This window comes from Prionailurus bengalensis, chromosome B4 (assembly GCF_016509475.1).
Source record: "Prionailurus bengalensis isolate Pbe53 chromosome B4, Fcat_Pben_1.1_paternal_pri, whole genome shotgun sequence".
Classification (NCBI taxonomy): Eukaryota; Metazoa; Chordata; class Mammalia; order Carnivora; family Felidae; genus Prionailurus; species Prionailurus bengalensis.
The window spans coordinates 35,565,001-35,584,218 of record NC_057358.1 but is presented as its reverse complement, the minus strand read 5'-3'; the positions used below and the strand labels follow the sequence as shown (position 1 = coordinate 35,584,218).

Sequence of the window (19,218 nt, the reverse complement as noted above, 5' to 3'; positions counted from 1 at the left end):
TGTGTCTGGTTATGTTGTATATAAGCAGCTCATATCAGAGATGCAGCAAGTCAAGCTGTATAAAATTTAGTAACACATGCCAGAGAGGAGACAGAGGGAGAAGAGAGAGGGGAGAGAGAGAGAGAGAGAGAGAGAGAGAGAGAGAGAGAGAGAAGAGAAGAGAGGGGAGGGGGGAGACTGACTGATATCCTACCATTTCCTCCAGGAGAGGCTCGCATTTTACTTTCAACCCGTTTCTAAAAATGGTAAATGCACAGTAAGAAAACAAGTTTATCTGTTGCAGGAAGGAAGGAAGGGCAGGGAGAGGAATCTAATCTTCAACTTGGTGTGATTTTATTTTTATCCAACTGCTTTTGCAACCGAACATCTGGGGGGAGCGGCTAGTGCAGAGTTGGGGTCTCCCTAGGTTTCAACAGCTTCATTAGGGTCATCATTCGAGATTCATTTCACCAGGACCATGGTGCAAAATATGAAGTCTTTGCGAGGACGGGAGTTGGGGGTGGGGTAGAACGAAGTGGGGACGTTCGCAAGAGTGTACCAAGTGAAATGGTGATGGTATGGCTCATAATGACAGCTTTAGGATTTCTGCTGTCTACCCTTGAGGGCTTCAGGTAGCTTGTGTTGTTTCCCTTTCCTGTGAGGAAGCCCAGGATTGGTGGGAGTGCCTCGATTCTGAAGTCCAGGGTAATGATCGAGATCTAGTTGATTCAAGGTTAGAGGTGGATTTCAACCCAGTTCTTGCAGGGCTGGCAATGACATTTGGCTCTAGTGCAAATGACCTCAAAGGCAGTAACAGGCAAGTGTGATCCCCATTAGGCTTGTGGTGGCTCAGAGAACTGGGCCCAAGTTTCTAAACTGGGAAGCATGCCAGTAATGCAAGTGTATTAGGGGAAAGAGCATTAGGTTAATTTTTTTATTCATTGATTCAGTGATTTGACGTCTATTTCTTGGTCACCTATGAGGTGCCCAGCGCAATGCCACAGGCTGTACTCAGGGTGCAGTGAAGCTGGCTGCTGTGTCACTGCCATCTCTTCAGTAACTCCTCTCCATTGGAATCTGTGGCTATAACTGGGTATTTTGTGCCATAGAGAAGGAGGAAAGGATGTGGATGGGTAATGAGGACAAGCTGGGATTTTATGTATCAAGATGGTTGTGTAGTGATGGTAAGAGCTGTCTCTTGGGTCCCTTTTAGCAGAAAGGGACATAAAGCTTTCAAAAGAACCCTATTTTCTAGTTAGTGTCAGGACTGACTTTTCCATTTGTTTTGTTGTCAAGTGAAGGCCCTGCTGAAAACCCAGGGGTCCAGGTGGACATTGGCATGCAGGGGCCCTCAGCTTCAGCTCTGGGAACAATAGATTAGGCAGAGCTTGCTGAATAAGGACCCCTCTCCAGGCTGTCATGTCAGAGACACATATCACTTGGGATTCTGCAGTTAATGGACTGCTATCCCACTTCCTTTGTAGAAATCATGCTCCAGTAGCATTGTTGGACTCGTCTGGGTTGTGCCTGGTTGTGCTTGTGTCATATCAGGCATTGTGAATACATGGCCCCTCTAGTAAAAGTCTGGGGTGTCTGACTTTGGAAGAGAAGGAATGTGTCCATGAACTTTAGCTTGTCTAGAAACAATGCTAAAAGCAGATTTGATGGCTACTGTTGCTGTCTTTTTGTAAGAATATGAACCGCTGTGGAGTCTTGTTGAAATACAGCAGTCATGTGCATCTCTATAACTTATTCAGTAGGACCCTACCTGCTGATTATCATTCTCTCAAGAGCATAAATTAAGTCATACAGCTCTGGCCTTGCTGGGAGGTTGGGATGGGGAGTGGGATGATCAATGGGGCTTGCTCTCAAATCCCCAGTTGTTCTGCTCCTACTTTTCCTTGTCATTCTCTCTGTTTACGTTATTTGCACAAGCTTGGGGGACCAGAGGCAAGAACTGGCATTTGGATTAATGGCTAGATACTCCAGAACAGTCAAAGAACCAAGAAATAATGTTTATGTTCTGTTCTGGGTTATATATTTTTATGGGCTGATGGCGAAAGAAATAATGATTTTAGTTTCTTAAGTACGCACTTCTTGCACTAATATTAAAATTAGCTGCTGTTTGCATTTGCTGAGTGCATATTAACCATGGTAGAGGGAGAGTGTGGTGAGTCAAGGGTGAGTCTGTTGGAAGGAAAGAAACCATGAATTCCACTATTGCTGCTGGCTTTACTCAAAGTAGAGATTCAAATTAGCACATACTATCTGAATTAAATAAATCATACTGTAAAGAAATTAGACGGGTCTACATTTGAGGAAACCTTATTATGATGACTTATAAAGGAAATTATTGCCAACAAAATTTTGGGTTTTAATTTATCTGGTCTGCTTAAAGCATGACACACCTGTCTATGTGATAAATCAATTTTTTGAGACTAGAGACCTGGATAGAGAGTAGTACTTAGCTCTTAAAATACAGAGCTTAGAATTGTAGAAAGAGAGGTATTTTATCTAGGTCAAGTATTATTACCGTTGATATCTTCGCCGTTTACCCAGAATGCTGTCTCTGCCGTGTGTTTGAGGCAGCACCCAGCTCCTTCCCAGCTCCCTCTTTCCCCTGGTGTGTCTGTTGTGTGCTGGCTGTGTGTCTGGGACAACCGCAGGTGCTAAGGTTATGAGGGTGAGTGTTTAGATGTGGTTTCTGCCTTTGTGCAGCTTAGGGTCTGATGGGAGAAATGAACAAAGGAAACAGATAACCACTGGACACGTGCATTTTCTCTTCTGATATCAGAGTCAGCCCGGAAGACCCTGAAAATAATTTCACTGCCTGTCCCTTGGAGATGTTTATAAATTGCTCAATGATTTTTATCATTATGCTCTTTTACCTTTTGGAATTAGTATCATGATGGCTCTTCTGGTGGTATCACAGTTCTAAAGGAAACTGTGAACCACTCATGCTGCCCAGCCCAGGCTCCTGACTTCCACAGTCACCTCTGGGTCTGAGGCTTGGCTAAGTAGTTTCCAAGAGAAAAGTGGTCAGTTAGGACAGGGCACCTGCCTCTTCCTGTTCCTTCTGAGCCAAGGAGTGGGATAAGTATCTGACAGCCTGGAGTGGGCCCAGCTTCAGTCTGGAGTCAAGGCTGACCACCTAAGTGGGGAAAATGCCTCCTGGCTTTTGCACTGCTGCTCTCTCTCCAGTGCCGCTTGTTAGCCAGCCTTCAGGTTTTAGCCCTCCCCTGTTTTTAGGAGGCCCCTCCTGCCGCCTCAGAGGGGAGCTCCTTGCCCTTGGTGCTGGGCTGGGAGCAGCAGTGGGGGCTGGCTGGGGAGAAGGGCTGGGCTGAGGCGGAGGCGAGATTATTGCCTGTTACACATGGACATCTAGACGGGGGAAGAAACATAACGGCTTTATTTTTAGGCTTTGCTAATTCTCACTCTTCTCCTAGTTCGCTGCTACCTGGCAACAGCTTATTGTCATGGCAACGCCAATGTTAATGAGTGAAGCTCTCTGTGTGTCTGTTTTACCCAGTGCTCCGTGACAGACAGTCTGTGGAGCTATCTTTCTGGCCATCGGAGGCTAAACGCTAGACTCCCTTCTCTTCTGAAGGCCTCCCAGGCCCTGTCCGTGAAGGAGAGGAATGGAGGCAGCTGCTGAGGGATTTCTGGTTTTGCTTACACATTCCTAACGTATTCTGTGTTTACAGATGGGCCTGCCGGCTTCACACACTGCCCCTCCCCCGCCTGGGCCACCCCCTCTCGACATGTTTCACTGGCAGCCATGAGCTTTTGAACAATAACCAGTTTTCTCATGTTCCAGGCACCTCGGGATTTTTATGCAGGTTTTCTGGCACCTTCTCTGCACTTGGTCAGCAAGGCTCTGAATCCTGGGTCCTTAAGAGGGGAGAGGTGGTTGCAGGTCTCAGAGGGAACCTAGGGCTTACATCTGTGAGTGATAGCCCGCATCCTCCTGCCCTCAGACTGAGAAGCAGTAATGCCACCATACAGTGTTGTCTTGGTTTCCGTGACATCTGTTGATAGAGGTTGCCATCTATGGCCTTGCAATCATATGTGAGGGAGAGCAGCAGAGCCAGCAGCCTCTTCGTGCCTCAGTTTTTCCATCTCTAGGCTGCGCCCATCTGAAACCTTGACAGTCCTCCATGTTAGCCTGCTGAGCAGTGATGCATGTGAAGTGTTCTGGGTTCCTCTCACCAGTCCTATCATGTACGTGGCTTCCAGAACCTCTTTGTGCCTCAGTTCCCCCACTCATAAATTAAGGAGAGTAATCAGGTAAATATGGGTCAAGTTGCTTAAAGCAGTGTCTGGCATAAAATAATGGTTCAATCAATATTAGTTATTACTGTGTAGTTATTTACTCCACACACCAATCTTGTGAAATAAGTACTGTTCATATTCTCAGATTGCAAAGAAAGAAACTGAGGCATGGAGAGGTGGAACAACTGCCTTGGGGTGACTGGAAGTGAGAGACTTCAGTTGGGAGGCTTGGGCCACTGAGCTTGGAGGGGCTTACCCTCCATGCCCCTCAGGGTCGCAGTCCTCACAGCTGTGGAGAGCTGCTCCCTTCTCCTAAGGGTGGCCTTGGGGCCTCGTAAATGTGCATGAGCACGCACTTTGCACTCCTTGGATAGAAGGTGCTATGTGAACCAGAGTTACGAACTTTCACCAGTGTTATCTCCAGGGAGGTGGCTCTTAGTTGTTTTGTATGGCTTATCTTGAGGTTGGCACTGCAAGGCTCTGTAATAAGCGATGGAATCAGGATGCTTGGAGACCCCTCCCCATGGCCCCAGACTGTTCTCAGGACACAGGGTCCTTGGCAACTGTCTCTCCATTGAGCTATGAAGCACATCACCACTCATGTACTCCCACTAGCTCATCCAAAGTTTTCAGCTCCTTGCACAGCTTTCTTTTTTCCCCAAACTTCTTGTAAGTAAATTATTCTATGTATTTTTTAAAAAATAGCAGATTCACATAGTACAAAATAAAGAATACATGAAAGGGTATACTGTGAAAAGTCTCTCTTCTTCTTTGCTCCTCACTTCCAGGGCCTGTCCTGGTAGGAGACCTACACATCAGAGAACATATACACGTATATTGTTTTCTCATTCGCCCCTGATGTGAACACTAATACATTCTGTCCTGCATTGCTTTTTTTCCCACCTAAATGTACCTGGGAAATTGCTCCTTATCAGTACACAATTAATGAGAAGTGGCCTCAATCATTTTCAACAGACAACTCAAAAATTTTATTGGGTTTTATTCTAGGTCAATAAATTTGTGAATAATTGTGATGAAAACTTAAGAAAGCCTAAACACCAGCAATAAGTTAATAGAAACAGTTTTCTATTATTGAGTATCACCAGGATAATAATACCAGGATTCTTTTTAATCCCATTTTTTAACCTGTGTAAAGCTGAAATCCAAAGTTGCAGAGCTAAAAATGAGCCTGAGTCTGTCTGCGTCCACATCCCTGTGCCCTTTCTGTCACACTGTTCTCCTTTTCTTATGTAAATATGCTCAAAAATGGATCTCAGCCACAGGCCTGGGCCACAGAAGCTAGGTTCCTCAGAGTGACCAGTGTACTTTTTTGTTTTTAATGTTTTTATTTATTTTTGAGAGAGACCAAGACAGAATATGAGTGAACCCACTCATATTCCCTCAGAGAGAGAGGGAGACACAGAATCCGAAGCAGGCTCCAGGCTCTGAGCTGTCAGCACAGAGCCCGACACAAGGCTCGAACTCAGGAGCTGTGAGATCATGACCTGAGCCAAAGTTGGACGCTTAACTGACTGAGCCACCCAGGTGCACCGTGACCAGTGTACTTTAATTTAGTGATGGCATTGCTGAATAGTCCTCCCGCCCACCCGCCTTTCCTCCTCCTGCAGGCCCGGCCATAATCCATAGGCAGACACTTCTGATTGGCAAACATAATTTATTGATGCATGAGGTTCATTTGAACTCCATCTATTCTCTTCTGTGCTTCTGTTTCTATACCTGTAAATTGTGCAGAACTGTCTCACCCCTGCCTAAAAGAGATACTGAAGAGGTGATCAAAATAATGTTAAGTGTCTCCCCTCCTCTCTCCTTCTGATGTTGCAGTGGAGTGTCCTCTGGGTCTGGGCTTAAGCACCTTGTGAGTGGGAAGTCAGGAGGAAGGGGGCATGAAAACCTGGAGGCAACTTGGGAGTGTGTAAGTGCTGATGCTTAGTACGTGCTCCACAAGGACCGGCTGCACAAGATAGCCAGATCCACATGTGGCTGTGTATTTTGAGTTCACTGGTCAGAGATATGTCAGAGACATGCCTGTCTGAGGTCCCTGGCTTCAGCGTTCATCTGCTATTTGGAGGTGTCCTGTTGTATTATTCAGGGCTTCAGTCTTCATTTTCCTTACCCCTCACACTGCCTCTCCCTTCCTTTCTGTGAGCTTGCTCACTTCTTAGGATAGGTTCTGGTCATCTATCGTGGTGCTGAGTTCTCTGCTAACCTTATTGCTCATGACTTTGTGGGACTGGCATCACTGAGAGGGCACAGACAAGTTCAGAGCTGGGCTTGCTCACCCCGGCCACACCCAAGCAGGTCCTGTCCCCTGGGTAGAGTGCCCTCTTCCTGCTTTCTAGGCCTGGCTACATCATATCCATTCCCCTCTCCCTCCACTGGGGCTACCCCACATTCTGTGGACTCTCTGCAGCTCCCCGGACTCCTCCAGCTCACCCTCTCTCCTCTCCTTTGAACTCCTGCTGTGGGTCCTGGCCTCCAGCACAGCTTGGCATTCTGTTACATTAACATTTCATGTGGATGGAGAACTAGTCCTTGGGAACGTGAAGCTGCTGCTGTGACTGTAGCATGGATGTCTTCCAATATCCTGTTTGGAGGGCTCTCCCCAAAAAGGCAGAGGAGCCCCAAGGTAAGGTGAAGGGCCTTAGAGTCCCAGGTCTGCCTACTGAGAGAGGAGAGCCCTGTGGGAGAGAGCGGAGAGAGAGACTGTCCCAGAGTATGTCCTGCTGTGGCCACTTGCATGTCCACCTTTGCTTGTGAAGCTTCTGACAGAGATGTTTAGAACTCAACTTGTTGATGAAGTCACGATGCTCCCCTTTTAGCGACACCCTCTGTTGTCAAGAACTCGGAGATCAGAGAGCACAGCAGCAGAGAGATGCATTCTGGAGTGCTGGTTACAGAGGGGAAATGATCAAATATAGAACTGGACAAAGCCACACTGACTGTCCTCAGCACACACCAAAGGAAGTACCTGGGAGTCCTGGGTGAGAATGGGGGAGGCCGGGACCTGGGGGTGTTTTAGGGTCAGAGGAATGTGAGCATGACCCAGGTCCTCTGTCTCCTGCAGTGAGTCCAGGGAGCCAGCCTCCTCTGCAGCCTCCTTCCAAGCCTGGAGAGTGGAGCGCGCTCTCTCTCTCTCTCTCTCTCTCTCTCTCTCTCTCTCTCTCTCTTCCTGCCCTTGCTGCCTTAAAAGGACTACATTATAATTTCCTTAAGGACTGAGTAGGCCCAGAAATACCTTCTTACCTGCTTACTCATATTAACATTCCTGCCAAGAAAGAGGCAGGTTCTTATTGCACAATTAGAGATAAAAGGTTTGCACTGGAGGAGGCAGTGCTCTGCAGTGAGCATTTCTCATTCAGACATAATCAGGCAAACACCTAGGGTAGTTGACTAGCCAGTAAACCCTTTTTACTTTTGATGGGAGAAAAGGTGTTATTTACAGGGTAGACATTTTGTAAATAAAGAGAAGGGGCCCCCAAAGAAGAGAGAAGAGAGTTAATAGCAGTGATTCTCACCCCTGCAGAATAATAGGGGAGAGGGAAGGTTTAAAAAAATCTAATTTGTCTTCCTCAACTCAGAGATTGGGATTCAGATGTCTTCAGTTGGGCCTGGACATCAGTATTTTTATAAAGTCTTTTTTTAAAGTTTATATATTTTTGAAAGATAAAGAGAGCATGAGCAGGGAGGGGCAGAGAGAGGGAGACACAAAATCTGAAGCAGGCTCCAGGCTGTCAGCACTGAGCCTGATGCAGGGCTTGAACCCACGAACCATTGAGATCATGACCTGAACTGAAGTCAGACGCTTAACTGACTGAGCCACCCATGTGCTCCTGGACATCAGTATTTTTAAAAAGCACCCCCAGGTGATTCTAATGTACAGTCAGGGTTGAAAACCATTGGTTTAAAAGTGTTTAAAGACAGAAGGCAAAACGTGCAGACCCCAGCATAGAATTTGCTCCATTTCCCAGGCTAGGACCCACAGAAGACATATCCTGATTTTAATGGACAGTGGCACATTCCGAAAAAAATACTTCAGGATTTTAAGAAGCTTGGGTGTTTCTAAAAAACTGTTTGTATGCCTATGTTTTGTGGCAGCGTTATTCACAATAGTCAAAAGTTGAAACAACCCAAGTGTCCACGAACAATTGAATGGATAAACAAAATGTGGTGTGCACCTGCGATACAAAAGAAGGAGATTCTGACATGCTATAGCATGGATGGACCTTGAAGACATTACATGAGGTGAAATAAGCCCAGACACAGAAGGACAAATACTTATGTGGAGGACCTAGGAGAAGCAAATTCACAGAGACAGGAAGTAGAACAGTGGTTTTCAGGGGCTGGGGAGGGAAACTGGGCAGTTATTGTTTAATGGGTATTGGGTTTCTGTTTTGCTAGATGAAAAGTTTTCTAGAGATGGATGGTGGTAGTGACCATTGCATAGTAATGTGAACATGTTTTAATGGTTCTGAACTGTACACTTGGGAATGGTTAAGTGTCGGGGGGCACCTGGGTGGCTCAGTCCGTTAAGCATCTGACTCTTGGTTTTGACTGAAGTCATGATCTCATGGTTTGTGAATTCGAGCACCACATCAGGCTCTGTGCTGATGGTACGGAGCCTGCTTGGGATTGTCTCTCTCTCCTCTCTCTGCCCCTCCTGCTCTCTCTCTCTTTCTCTCTCTCAAAATAAATAAATTAAAAAAATTAAAAAGAGAAATGGTCAAGATGCTAAATTTTATGTGTATTTTACCACAGTTTAAAAATGTTAATTTCAGATTAAGTTAAATTAGTTCTTAAAAATAAGAACTGTTTATGGGGCGCCTGGGTGGTGCAGTCGGTTAAGCGTCCGACTTCAGCCAGGTCACGAACTCGCGAACTCCGTGAGTTCTAGCCCCGCGTCGGGCTCTGGGCTGATGGCTCAGAGCCTGGAGCCTGTTTCCGATTCTGTGTCTCCCTCTGTCTCTGCCCCTCCCCCGTTCATGCTCTGTCTCTCTCTGTCCCAAAAATAAATAAACGTTGAAAAAAAAATTAAAAAAAAAATAATAAGAACTGTTTAATATTTTGGAAAAACAGAAATTTATAAAGAAGAAAATTTTAAAATCACCACTTGGTACTTTGATGTGTTCTTTTTCCTACATGTGTGTAAATGGGCATGTGTGCACGCACACACACACACACATACACACACACACACACATTGGATGCTACTTGATAGATGCTTTGCAACTTGTGTTTTCATTTGGACTTGCTCTGATTTACCACACGCTTATTAGAGATGGCTCCATTTTGGAGGAGGGCTAAGTGAGGCAACACAGCACAGTCAGGTCTGGAGTTGAAAATGGACTGGATTCACATTGCAGTTGTGACATTCAGGATCTTGGTGATCTTGGGCCTAATTGTGAGCCACAGTTCCTTGTTTGAGGGCTGTTTCGGGAATTAAAGAGATGCCAAGTACTCTCTCAGGCCCCTGGGAAGAGGGAAGGATCACTGTAAGCCTCCACTGATGACACACTTGTTAGAGGCATCTACTTGGTACTTGTCTTCCTCTAAACTTCCCAGATGGGGGTGGGAAAGCCTTCACCAGAGATTTAGGAAATCACTGTGGCTGCCGCCTGGTGCTGTGACCCTGGGAGCATCATGTCCTTTCTGGGTCTAGTTGCTGCATCTGTAAAGTGAGCATGTTGGTTTTTGGCTCTCGAGGTTCCCCTCACTCCACCTGTTCTGGCAGCCTTTGCTCCCCCATAACCTTTCAGTTCCTGATGCACAGCCCTCAGTTGGTATGCAGTAATGTTTATCCACTGTGAGATTCCCAGTCTGCTTGGTTCTCCTGATGTTGTGTTAGGGTAAACATCAACAATGCACAATGACATGCAACAACATTCCAGATGGGAGCCACTCCCTCCATCAAGGGCAGACTGCTTCATGGCAAATTCATTTGCTTTTTCTAGGAAGTTAAATTTCCAGTGGTGCAGTATTGTGGTCATGAGGAGCCTGGAGAGGCTCTGCTGGGAAGAGAGGTATGTTTTCCCCTAAAGACAGGGCCTGAGGGCAGAGGGCCAAACTGCCCCCTTTATGACTTCTAAAGCTCTTGAACAAGGGCAGAGGAAACAGATGGATTGTCAAGACTGTGGAAAGAAGTTCTAAGTCCAGCTCAGAGCTGAGCACATCTCCCAGCTGCCAAATGGAAGGTCTCTATGTGGCAATGCTGGGAAGGAAAATTGAGTTAGGCTGACTTGCTCCAAATAAAATGCTATATTTAATTTCACTCTGGGAAACATTTGATGTCTGGACTACTGCAATATGTGAAATATATTTAAGAATATCTGTTTTGTTACAACAGAAAAAAAAAAAAAGGAGGGCAGAGAGGTCCTATATCAGCTGTAGGTTGAACATACAGGAATCTGGTCATTTCAATTTGGTTTTTAATCCTCCAGCAGCTACTGACCATAGGTTGACTAGTCAGTATCTAGCAACCTGAACATCGTTGTATGAGTTGTATATGTCTCAATATTTCAGTCTGGGAAATGCCTTTCAAGTAGAACAAGACACTCGGTATGGGACGGAAGCTGTCAGTCTTAAAACTGGTGATGTGCATTTGTGTGCGTGACATATGGGAGGAAAGGTTGAGTTTAAACCTGTGCCAGATTGAACCAATCCTACAAATATGTGTCTATTTGTTTTAAAAGTCAGTCTGGTGGAATCTTGTTTCTAAAATTGCTGTGCCGTGCATGCCCTTTGTGATTGCCAGGAGCACTGTGGTTTTGGACACTTCTCCTCTAGAAGAGTGCCCTTGTGCCTTGGTGGGCTATGCAGAGAATTCGAGAAAGAGCCCACAGAACTACTTTACTTTCCACATTGTCCCTGTCCCTGTTTCCATGTGCCTCTGGCCTCACTCTACTTTTCTTTTTTGGTGTGATGTCAGAAGAAGCTGCTCTCCCTCATCTGCCCTCATTTGATGTCCGCTCAGAGGACCTAGCTGAGGCAGAGAGACCAACAAACAATGCTTCTTACTCAATTCAGGAAACTCCTGTCTTACATTTTATCTGGCCAACTAGGAACTAAGCATTTTGTTGTTGTTCATTTATTGAAAAAAAATACAGAATCAAGTATTTTCAAGGATTCTGTCACTCTCTAGAGTTGTAAATAGAAGTTGTCAAATACATCTCATGTCCAGTGTTTCCATCAGACTTCTAGAGGGAGAGCTCTGGCCTTTTTCCCTGAAGTTGACTTGGCTTTATCCCTTCACGATGATTCGGATTAGAGAGGGAAACTAATCTTTTAAAATGACTGTGAAGGTTTTTCTTTGGGGTACCTGAAACACTGTAAACATTTTCTTTCACACACACCATGGGCTTTATTGTATCTGAGGCGCTGTCTCAGGCAGGGCCCTGGAAGAGAGAGGAAGCACATGCTGTGTGCCCTGTTGACCCAGGGCCAAAGGGAGCCCAGGAGAATGGCTGTCCTTGAGGAGGACTCTGACGCTGGATAAACTCCAGACATTGACCTGACAGGGGAATCATACAGGGAAAGCTGTTCTCAACTATAGAAAGGGTTTCTTGCTCTTCAGAGGTGGAAGGAAATGGCTCTTTGCTTCTTGCATCCAGCATTAGCACAAACTTGTGGAAAGGGTGAAGGACTGGGAATCTGGGCACCCTGGTTCTCAAACTGTGCCATGGGCAACTGGGGACATTGTGTAAAAAGCACATACCAGATAGGCATGTGTTGGAATCCTGATGTAATCCATTTGTGATCTCCATGAAGCTGCGTTTCCTGACCTGTAGGAGTGGGGATAGCAATGCTTCAGAGAGTCTCCCGGAGGCTCATATGTGGTCACACATGTCAAATGCCAGGTGCAGTGCTGGCTCCCTGGTCGGGGCTCAGCAGTAGGCAGTTGGTAAAGCATCGCCTCTGCCCACCCAGGAGTTCAGCAGTGCTGATGTGGGTGAGAGTCTCACATGCATGTCCATAGCTGCTATTGTAATCTAGAGATCTAATGTAAACACTTTTTATATTTTTGTTTTTAATAATATGTCAGGTCTTCAAATTGTGAAAAACAGTTGTATTGCCCTATCTATATCTTACTAACCTGGACAATTTAAATATCTCTAGAATATGAGAGAAGACACTTCTGGGTGATTTCTTATATGTTGTAACTTCTTATGGTAAATTCCCCCCCACCCCCTGCTTTTTTTTTGAGATTAGTTTTAAAGGATGTAGATTTTTATTTTCCAATGCAGAAGGGCCTTGTTCTGATGCCTGCTTAGATTCTGCTAGGTCTGTCTGATGTGAGGTGAGGCATCACAGCCTGAGCTTTGGGGTCTGCTGTTACCCACCAGTCTTGACTTGCTGTTGTTTATGGTATCTCTTGTCTTTTCCCCCCTCTTTTCTGGAAGGCAGTAGGTGGTATGTCTTACATTAGATTTAGCCACCATATTATGCTTGGTTAGGGCAGCACTAAAATGACTCTTCTGTGCATTCATTTACTCAACAAATATTTACTGAGAATGTATGATTCTCAGGCACACTGAGGGCCATAAGAGTTTACATTTTCTGTACATGTCAGGGGAGGGAAGGGGGAAGAGACAAAATATAGTAGTAGGCAAATCAATAAGAGATCTTAATTAATATGAATAATGTGTTTGGTGCTGTGGACAAGGAATCTAAGAGAAGCAAAGTGATGGGATATCATGATTATAGGGAGGGAGTTATTTTAAATTGGTGGCCAGGGAAGACCCCTCTGGGGCTAGGATGACAAATAGGAGCTAGGCTTGCTAAGAAAGAGAGAAAGAGCCTTTTGGGAGAGAGAACAGCAAGTGTAAAGGTTGCAGGACAAACTTGGTGTGTGTCAGAAACAGAAGAGCATCCGTAGTAGGAAGCATGACAGGTTTTTTATTTTTGAAAGGTTGTCTGCCTAGGCAAATGGATTGGGGGTGGGTGGGCAGTATGAGAGACCAGTTGGGAAGGATGGAGGCTGGTACATTGGGGTGAATGGGACATGCTGTGGAGGCAGAGCTGCTGGGAAGTGGAAATGGTTAGTCACTTTGGAGGTGGTTTGTTCAAAGCCTTAAAATCTTCATTCCTTTTGGTTCAAGAATTCTGTAGGCTTTTGCCCTGTGGAAGTAATCAGAAATACACAAAGACTATTTACAAGTATTTCATTGTAGTCTTGTTCATAATAGAGTCAAACCTGAAATAATTGGATTCCTCTCTGTTATTCCTCAATTTCTAGAGGACTGGTTGACTATGTTAGGGTGCATCCATGTGATGGAACACCATGTAGCTCTTCAGATGGTGATATGGAGGATATTTAATGGCTTGGGAAGAGGTTGATAGATATCTAAATGGAAATATATAGAATGTCATCCATAACATCTCACTTTCATAACACATAAACTCTATTTACATCTCATGTAATTATAGGATGTACTATAACCTGGGAAGTCTAATAGGGTGTACATTAGAGTGTTAATGACAAGCCATTTCAGGAAGTGAAATTATAAATGATTCATTTTCTGAATAATTATGATTCTTACCGATGGTCTATGATAAACATTTTGAAATAAAAAATAAGGGTTATTTAAAAAGTTATGGGGGTCTTACCATGTCTGATTATAAATTGGAATAGTGAATAAATCAGTGAAATAATGGTTCTTCCATATACCCTACCATTCCTAGGGTATGGTTTGTCTTCAGAAAGTTTGTATCAAGAAAAATGTTGAATTTGAGTCAGAAAAATGGAGTCAAAGACCCAGGTCTGCCATAGACCGGCTTTGGATCTTGGACACTACACTTAGCGTCTAGCACACAGACCCTTGACTTATTCAGTTTGCAAATGGGAATGAACGATGGTAATAATGAAAATAGCAATGATGTTTTGATGGAGTTGTTTTGAGGATTAAATGACAGGGATGAGAAAATATCTTCTAGGATGAAAAAAACAATGTAAATATTAATATTCCAGGGCCCAAGTCTTCACACAGAGTCTTGATTGTCGGCACAAATATATTTGGGGGTGGATCATTTGTGGCGTACTGTAATGCACATCTCATGCAGTAAAGGGCCACACTTTCACTAAGTGTTAGGCCAGCTTGCTTCTGGTCCCTTGCCCTTAAAAAAGCAAACAATCTGAACTTAAGGTACAATTAGCTTGTCCTGAGCGGCAGGCAGCTCTCAAGTGAGGAGTGCTTTCTTATTCACTGGAAAGCTGTAAATGAGATGCCATCTCAGCAGCCGCTGCACCCAGAGCCCCTTTGATATATTACTCAGCTGTTGTGTTACATAAACCTATTGGAAATGAACCTGCAAAGGAGTTGAGCAGAGGGAGGTACCAGGGAGAATAAGGATGAAGGAGAAATGCACTGTCTCTCTGTTTAAAGGAGACATTTGCTTTTTAATGGACCCTGGACACTGGGATCTGAAATATCATGGCCCTGATGTAATGGAATGGATATGCATGGAAACATTGATGAACGACTAACAGGCACTTGATTTTTAAATTCTTAAATTGGTCAAGGCCAGGAATGTCCTGCCTGGCTCTGTAAGACTCATAGTGTATTAGATGGTGTTGTCCATATTAGGATGTCTTATTGGAGAGTTACCCCTCCGGGAAGAAGTTGTATGTGAGTCCCTTACAGCACAAGAGTTTGAGCCTCTGTTTTCAGCTTGTGATTTCTGGAAAAAGGGAAATGAAGCAGCCAAGCCTGACCAATTGCTGAGGTTTATTTCTTTGGGGACTCCTAGCCTCTTTGAGGTGTAGAAAGTACAGCATACACATCCATTACGATAAAGGATAACTGTTGCTGTGTTGAATTGCTACATTGGAAAGAATACTGGTGCCCAGCAGTGCCTTCTGACTCTAAGAAAAGATCCCTAACCTTGCCATTTCAAATGAGGACCCTGGGAGCTGCCAGTTAGGTGTGCCAGTAGTGCATTCCTTCTGATTGAACATTCACCATCCTTCCCGTAGTGGATGACCCTACCATCCACATGTTCAATTATGTGGGAAGGATAATGGCAACAATAACAACTACAACTCCATTCAGATATCTACAACTCCATTCAGATTATGATGCATCCTATAAAAGATGTACACATAAAATCCTCTGGGAGTTTAAAGAAGGGACAGAATACTTCTGTTTGGAGATATCAGGAGAAAAGCAATTTGAATGTAATATCTGAGATGTTGATTACAAATGGTAGGGACCGTGACGGGTGGAGAGGTGAGAATTAATTGCCGGCTGGCCTTGCTTGTTGGATTTTATAAACTGAACCTGCTGCCTTCTGGTTGATTCTTGCAACTAACCCCATGCTCCTGGTTAGTTCCACTTTGTAATTCTACTTCACAATGATGTTCAGAATTGGAAATGGAGTTTTTATTATAATAAACATCATTGGTCTCAAGAGACCTGTATGAAAAAGTAGGATTTCCAGTCTCCTACTCGCTATTACCTGTATGTGCATGAGTCACATATCTTTATCTTTATTCTGGAACTCTTTCCTGCACCTCTAATCCACCTGGCTAAGCATCTAAACTTGGTTATCCGAGCATTCTCTTAGGCTTAAGTCTAAAACAGAATGTACTACCTTCCCTTCCCCCATTTTCCTTTCACCACAAGCTCTCAACTTCCCAGCCACCTGTCCTAATACCTCATAGCAGTAGCAAGAATGGCCAGTTACATTGAATTTTAATATGAAGGGAAGGATAGAGTCTTGTATTAAAAGGTGAGTTTGGAGGTCGAGATCTTTTGTTGGCTCACTTTGGGATCTTGGGCAATAGCATAACTTGCCATCAATTTCCTGATGAAGAAAAGGCAACTTGGCTTCCTTTGTATAAGCAAATAGAAAAGTGTCAGAGATAATTAAATTGTAAAGCACCTTGGGGTCCTGAGATGGGAGGTTCACATGTAAACACCACTATGCCATTGCCATTGTTGGCACACGGGGATGAAAATGTATTTTTGCTTACAGAGTGATTTTCTGAGGTTTGGTTGAAAGGGACAACATGTACCTGAGCCAACTATTAGGACTATTTTTCTTCTAGCACAATTTATCAAGTGCTTTTTGTCACACCCAAATTTTGTAGGAGTGGAGAACTTTATGTTTAAGGTTGTGGCTTTTTAGAATGAATGAATAACCAATAGCACTCCAAACTGAAGAATGTGAAGATTGTCAAGCTTCCATTTCTGATTTGCTTTCTGTTCTCATACAAGTCACCTTACCTTTCTGCTTTTTGTTTCTCCATCTGTGAGACACTGCTCACTTCACCAGGATATCTTCAATATGAATAAGATAATGTGTGGAACCCTTTCAGCTGCTGCATCATTAAAAAGCATTTATTCAGCACTTATGCCATGTTGCACAAAGAGAATTATAAAGACCACATTCCTTCCTTGCCTGCTAGATTATATTCGAATATCTTCTTAAAAAGGCAGAAACTAGGTAGCTAAGGAGAGTAATAATTCAATTGCTGTCTTTGTGTTATAGGATACAAATAACAGTAGCCTAAATAATAAGAACTGAGCGGGAAGAAATCTGGTTATCAAGGTGGAGCTCACATGAAAAATCTAGAGATAAAATGGGAAGTTCTCACCTATCTGGAACTAAGTCCCACAGGAACCTTGTTTTGTGTAAATGAAATTGCCAAACATCACCTCTGGGACCTGAGCAAGGAGACCTTAGTAAGAGGGGCGGGGAGGTTAGGGTACAGGAAAAGTGCTCTAGAGAATTTTGTTTGAGATTGTGGGTAATTAGGTTTCTGTAACTGTTTCTTCTTTCCCAGTACAACAGAGACTTGTGTTAAGGCTTAACATCTGGAAAGAGAGGCTGTTCTAGGGTAGTAGGCAACCACCATTTCACTTTCTGAACATTGTGGTCATTGCATTGTGGGTCTTCATGAGAATGAAATCCCAGTCAAGCTGGACATGGGTGAAGCCCTAGGGAGCAGGGCAGCCATACAAGAGCAATCACCAAATCATCTGAGTATGAATCATCCTGAGGAACTTTCACAAGACTGTATGCATCTTACTTCCCCATCAGTTAAACAACTTTGAAAGATTGGCCTTTGGGAGAAGAATGCCACTTCCCCAATACTGGGAGAAGGAAGTGGAGATGTCTAGTTACTTACTAAATCTCTGCTGCTTCTTAGAGAAGCTAAACTCCCAGGTATGTAGTGCTCTCACTTTCTCTCTCTGTCTCTGTCTTGTTCTCTCTCTCTCTGTCAGCTCTCTCTCTCTCTCTCTCTCACTCTCTCTCTCTCTCTCTCTCTCTCTCACACACACACACACACACACACACACACACACACACAGTTTTCTTCCTAGAGGGGTGGTAAGATCTGTCAAAATTAATTAAATTATCTGTTACTTTTGTTTCTCTTCATAGTTTACAGCATCTTTTCACTGGTGTGATCTCATTTGACACCGAAAGCCAGCTCTCATGGTGGGTGGGACTATTACTGATGGCTGCCATTGTACGTTAGAGGAAACTCAGACTCAGAGGTTAAATGACTTGGCTAAGGTCCCCACGTAGATCTAAGACAGAGGCAAGGTCTTTGAACTCTGCATTCATTCTGAACACCTTGTCATTCTCTCTGGAAGATATCAGCATTCTAGAGGCACCTGTATTTAAAGACCACCTGTCAATGACAGAATTTCCATACAAACTTTTCAAGACCCATATACATATCTGGATTTCCTCTCAATATCTCACATTTTAAAACTACTATTTGTCACCATAGCCTGCAGTATGGTTAAAACCTGGCTTGCTATTGTTAATAATTATGCTGTGTCTTTGTTTCCTCCAAGGAGACTCAAAATGGAAGCTAGCAGGCTGGGAACTTGTCCTTCACTGTGCTTGGGTTGTTAACAGCTATTAAACACATGGAGCTTGACTCCCATCGCCCTTTAGTTCTCAGGCTCCCTCCCTGTTGTTTTTTCAGCAAGAGCTTCAAGTATTCTATTGGTATTAGGAGAGTTCTTGAAAAACATCCTATGGTGGTACAATTTTTTTTCTAAGGAAGGCATCCTATAAGCAGTAAATCTGAACAGCAGCACCTGGATCCCTGACCAGGTGGAAGGTGCTAAACTTGCCTAAGGCTTAAACATATACCTGTCCTGGGCCCAATTGCAGATATTGTTTTTTTTTTTTTTCATTTCATAATGCTTTATTATTTGCCTGGGAACCACTGCGCTTAAGATTTAGTGTATTTGGGTTCTTTATAGGAGACAGAAAGATAACTACATGTACATAAAATCTCAGAGAGAATATGAAAAAAGCTCATCAAAGGAGAAACTAATTCCAATCCAGTGGCCTTATTTTTTTTTAATATGAAATTTATTGTCAAATTGGTTTCCATATAACACCCAGTGCTCATCCCAACAGGTGCCCTCCTCAATACCCATCATCCACCCTCCCCTCCCTCCCACCCCCCATCAACCCTCAGATTGTTCTCAGTTTTTAAGAGTCTCTTATGGTTTGGCTCCCTCCCTCTCTAACTATTTTTTTCCTTACCCTCCCCCATAGTCTCTGTTAAGTTTCTCAGGATCCACATTAAGAGTGAAAACATATGGTATCTGTCTTTCTCTGTATGACTTATTTCATTTAGTATAACACTCTCCAGTTCCATCCACGTTGCTACAAAAGGCCATATTTCATTCTTTCTCATTGCCTTGTAGTATTCCATTGTGTATATAAACCACAATTTCTTTATCCATTCATCAGTTGATGGCTAAAATGAACAAATCAGGAGACGATAGATGCTGGAGAGGATGTGGAGAAACGGGAACACTTTTGCACTGTTGGTGGGAATACAAACTGGTGCAGCCACTCTGGAAAACAGTGTGGAGTTTCCTCAAAAAATTAAAAATATATCTACCCTATGACCCAGCAATAGCACTGCTAGGAATTTACCCAAGGGATACAGGAGTGCTGATGCATAGGGGCACTTGT

At 43.9% G+C, this 19,218-nt stretch overlaps 1 protein-coding gene across 39 annotated transcripts in view; it reads left to right on the top strand.

Annotated features, from left to right (window-relative positions):
• Positions 1–19,218, top strand: part of CACNA1C (calcium voltage-gated channel subunit alpha1 C) — a 760,549-nt gene that overhangs the window by 245,813 nt on the left and 495,518 nt on the right. The gene's annotated exons all lie outside the window — the stretch shown is intronic.